At 42.2% G+C, this 5,320-nt stretch overlaps 1 protein-coding gene across 3 annotated transcripts in view; it reads left to right on the plus strand.

Moving 5' to 3' along the window:
* The window catches only part of ATXN10 (ataxin 10), a 305,417-nt gene that overhangs the window by 296,745 nt on the left and 3,352 nt on the right, over positions 1 to 5,320 (plus strand). The gene's annotated exons all lie outside the window — the stretch shown is intronic.

Below are 5,320 nucleotides of genomic sequence, written 5' to 3' on the forward strand. Positions count from 1 at the left end.
AGGGCAATCCAGGCTGACTTTGATAGGCTCAGCAAATGGGCGGACAAGAACCTGATGGTGTTTAACACCGAAAAATGCAAGGTTCTCCACCTTGGGAAGAAAAACCTGCAGCATCCTTATAGGCTCAGCAGTGCTACGCTGGCTAGTACTACGGATGAAAGGGACTTGGGGGTCATCATTGACCGCAAGATGAACATGAGCCTTCAGTGTGATGCTGTGGCTAATAAAGCAAGCAAAACACTGGCTTGCATCCATAGATGCTTCTCAGGCAAATCCCACGACGTCATTCTTCCGTTGTACTCAGCCTTAGGCCGCAGCTGGAGTACTGTATCTAGTTTTGGGCTCCACAATTCAATAAGGATATGGAGAAGCTTGAGAGAGTCCAGAGGAGAGTCACGCACATGATCAGATGTCAGGAAAACAGACGTTACGATGACAGGCTGAGAGCCATGGGACTCTTCAGCCTGGAAAAGCGCAGGCTCAGGGATGACCTGATGGCCACCGGTAAGTTTTTAAGGGGTGTCCACCAGGATCTGGGGGAATGTTTGTTCACCAGAGCACCCCAAGGGATGACAAGTTCTAAGGGTTATAAACTCCTGCAAGACTGTTTCAGGGTGGGCATAAGGAAGAATTTCTTTACTGTCCAAGCCCCCAAGGTCTGGAATAGCCTGCCGTCAGAGGTGGTTCAAGCACCTACTTTGAACGCCTTTAGGAGGAAGCTGGATGTTTTTCTTGCTGGGATCCTATGACCCCAGCTGACTTCCTGCCCCTACAGCAGGGGGCTGGACTCGATGATCTTCCGAGGTCCTTTCCAGCCCTAACATCTATGAAATCTATGAAACCGCTGTAGTAGACCGTAAGTTGAATATGGGCCAACAGTATGCTATTGTTCCAAAAAATAAAAAAGTAATAGCATACTGGATTGTATCAACAAGAGTGTCACTTTCAACTCAAGGATTCTTCCACTCTGGTCAGCACTGGTGAAGCCTCACCTGGAGTACTGTGTCTAGATATGGGCCCCACACTTCAAGAAGGATGTATATAAATTGGAAACAGGATAGTGGAAAGCAACAAAAATAAGGAGAGGACTGAACAGCATGTTGTGTAAGGAAAGAGTAAAAGAACTGGGGTTATTTAGTCTGGAGAAGAGAAGGCTGAGTGGGATTTGACAGTCATCAAATACCCGAAGGGGCGATTATAGAGGAGATAGAAATTGGGTTTTACTTTGTGGCTGTAGAGGACAGGAGTAGGAGCAATGGCCTCAAGGTGCAGCAGGACAAATTTTATTGGAAATTAAAAGGAACTTTCTGACTATGAGGGTGGTCAAGCTTTGAAACAGGCTACCTAGAGAATTTTTGGAATCTCCGTCCTCCATCTGTCTGAAGCAGGTTGGACAGATACTGGACTGGGACGGTTTAATCAGGGATGATCCTGCCTTGAGCTTGTGGCTGGACTTTGATGACTTTGTGAAGTCCCTTCCATCCCTACGTTCCTATGAACCTAGGAACTCTGCAGTAAAGGTGAGCTTCTGCCACAGGTCTGCAGAGTTTAAAGCTGAAGTCCTGGCTACACAGAAGCCAATAGGAGTCTCTCTGGCATTTCATATAAGGTTAGCAAAGGTGGAAAACACCAAAAGGCTCTAATGTTTATGTAACTTTTTGTAACATGGTATTTTTTTTATAAAACTTCTAGAGATTTGTCAGTGAAGACTATGCCATCTGTATACTTACTTTAAATCCCCTTATTGTTTTAAAAGAAATTAGGAAATTGTCATAAGTGAAGTAAAAATTGTACTTAAGACACATTCTGTGACAAGAGCCATGCATTTTGGAATCCCAAGTTTTAAAAAGCGTGAATGAAACAGACTTAAGTGAATTTACATAAGTACTTATTAGTCCTTCTTATTGTTCAATTCTATACATAAGCTCCTGACAATTTTAACCTAGAAAAAAATATCATGTGCAGTACACAGACCACCTTCCTTTATGTAGTCAAATGCCCGTGTGAGTAATGTGTACAGAAATAGTAATATCTAACTCATATATGGTGAGCTTTAACCACAGGGCTTAAAGTACTTTACAAAATAGCTCATAGATGTCTCCTGGGTAGTAGTAGGCTTGCCTCTCAGTTTCCAGGAGTGAGGGTTGAGGAATATATTTTTGATATCTTTTGAAAGTATTGAAATTTTTGTTTCCTCCAGATGGAATTGTGCAATAGAGTATAGGGTTTTTGGTTTGTTAGGGGGAGAGAGTGCACAGGGAGAGGGGGGAAGGAGGTGGCTTTGCAATGGCTAATATTAATCTGGGTGCATTTTTGCATGAATTCAAGGTTATGTTAAGGTAACCTAGAGTATGTTGACAAGTAACACTTTTTAAAGCATTTCCGTAATCCAAACAAAATATGGAATTTTGTGCACTGCATAGCCATGGTTCAGGAATGTTACAGAAATCCAAGCTAACTAGCTAAGTCTATATAGTTGTATTCGTTTTACTCGCAGAATAGAATAAGGGTTCACTGTTTGTCTCCCCCTTCTTTGTGTAAACTTCCAATGTGATAAAGATACTGTAATCTTCGGTTTCTTGCATAACGTTAATTAATGTGACACTTCAAAATATACTGTTTTAAGTCTGGACAACCCTACCAAATCAGATCTACCATGATTGCTGCATTTTTTTTTCTTTTGTGTAGCTTCACAACAAACAGGCTCATGTTCTTATTTGTAGTAACTATGGAAACTTTAGAAGCTCTCTTTCTAAAGCTGAGTATACAATAAAGTGCTTAAACTGTTGGTAGGATTAGAGACGTTAGAATATGTTTAATTTTCTCTCTGTGTCTCTATCTTTGCAGAAGAACAAGAGGGTAATGTGAATATTGCTTTAATCTCTGCTGACACTTAAGTCTGTCTAGGTCTACACACAGCCACGCAGAAGTCTCAGCCTCACACAGCATGCTAACAAGGACAATCATAAATATTCATGACTAAATTGTAGAATGAAAAACCTACGTACAGAAGAGTTTTTTGAACAAGTGAAAATATTATTAAAACCATTTGCAGCTTTAACTACTGTGGTTGCTAATAATAAATAACAATGATACTAGGGTTCATCAGACAATACTGAAGGCATCCTAGATATTACATGCTTGTGAATTTAATTGGGCATAGATGAAATAGGAATACTTTATTTGTTCTAGTTTTAGGACACATTTTAGGTAAAGAAATGCTCTTATTCCTATCATTTTCATGTTCTGCAATGCAAAGTTTAAAGCAAAATTCTTCCCTACATCTTCAGGCAAAGCATTATATTATCTCCTTATTCTCAGTGGGTGAATCTACATGTTTGCTTTACTGTGGAGTCGACTAATTAGCTCCACTTGGGTATAGTAAATTAATTAACTCTGTCAGGGACAGTACTCTCTCACAGCAGTTATTAATTGTGGTGAAACCTTCGTGTAAATGCTGACCTGGACATGAATTGTGCCCAGTCAGCCCAGGCAACAGGGGACCAGACCTTTGCCTGCTGCCTAGACACACAGCTTTGCACTTTGGGCACTCTTGTGCCCCAGCCAGCCCATCTGCTGCCGACACCACCCCTAGAGCCCAAAGCTGACTCCCTGAGCCTGCTGCCAACCCAGACCAGCTCCACTCTGGCTCTGCCCAGGAGCAGTTAATTTCACATGTAGATGCACCCAGTGTGTGCTAAAATAAGGTTTAGGGTGGTCTCAGTGCTTGTCCTTAAATCTGTAATTTACAAACTTCACCAAATCTCTTCTCCATTTGGGCTGATCAGGAATATTCTAGGTATATTTGATTTAATTTCTTTGGGATTTAGTTATTTTATTTGCTCATTAAGCAGCAAAATTTTAAATTTCATAATGAGAAGTGTTTATTGTTATGGTGCCAGAAAACCAACCAGGAATGGGACCCAATGATGAATGCAGAACCATCACTTTGTAACCACAAACTGTTTAATGTTATTCAGAAATACTTTTTAATCCTATAATGGAAGTCCAGACCTTACATATTTGATTCAGAACTAAGTGTAAAATATGAATTTTTATCTTGGATGAGTTGCGGCAGAACAAATTGACTTTTATTAGTAAACGTTTAGGATTGGGAATCCAAAAAGAAAGATGACAAAGCCGGTAGGGAAATGCAGATCGCCTGAGCGAGGGACTAACAATAGAGGGATGGGGGTGAGGAGGAGAACGCAACTAGGTTACAGGAGATGCAATGTTCGCCAACTAAGCCCGGGGGTGGGGTATGGAGGTAAGAGGGAATACAGTCCTTATTAAAGCTAGAATATTCTTAATTGGATTTTTTTTTTAAATAGCATTTCAAAACCATAAATTTGGATTTTTTATTTTTTCAGTGTCTTCTCCCACTGTATAGGAACATAGGCCTCAGTAGTTTGTAGTCTTCTGTTTTAAGACAGGTGCATGATTACAAATAGTAACATTTTATCAAATGTCCACTTTGCTTATGATGTCCAAAAATACTGTTTTGAAGGGACAGTGTTTCATTTGTCATTTCATTTTGTTTCGAAGCACTGTCTTGTTTTGTTTTGTCAAAACTATTTCGACGTTTCGCCCATAGGCTATAATGGGGAATCATGAAAATCCCTAAAACATTGTCATTCCTTGCCTGATTTGAATGAAAATTGCAGGACTGGTAGCCCCTTCTGAGGGCATGAAGCCTGCCAAGTTTCAAGGAGACAGGTGCAGAGGTTTCTCAGAAACTGCACCTCAAATCTTGAAAGCAAAATTTGTCGGGAGCAGCAGCCTCCTGTTATCGCACCCCCAGGAGGGCTGTGGGTCTGTGCTGGACTCCTTCCAGGGGTGCAACCCCCAGATCTGCACCAGATGACAGGAGGCTGCCACTGCTGCCTAGGACCGGTGCTGGGTGCAGCCTGTGCCCAGCGCTGGGCTCCATGGAGCTCAGCCCAGCAGTGGGTGGGAGAGTGCAGCCCCGACTCTGCCCACCTCCCAGCTCTGCCTGCCTCATGCCGCTGGGCTGAGCTCCATGGGGCTGGTGGAGCCAATCAGAGCACAGCCCAGCAGTGGGAGGCAGGCAGAGCTGGCACTGCACTCCCTACTGAGCTGAGCTTCATGGGGCTGTGGAGCGACTTGGAGTGCAGTGTTTCATTTGTCATTTCATTTTGTTTCGAAACACTGTCTTGTTTTGTTTCATCATAACTATTTTGACATTTCACTCAGGCTATAATGGGGAATCATAAAAATGCGTAAAACGTTGTCATTCCTTGTCTGATTTGGATGAAAACTGCAGGACTGGTAGCCCCTTCTGAGGGCATGAAGCCTGCCA

The sequence above is a fragment of the Gavialis gangeticus genome, unplaced genomic scaffold (genome assembly GCF_001723915.1).
Source record: "Gavialis gangeticus isolate Ggan-Ray unplaced genomic scaffold, GavGan_comp1, whole genome shotgun sequence".
NCBI lineage: Eukaryota > Metazoa > Chordata > Crocodylia > Gavialidae > Gavialis > Gavialis gangeticus.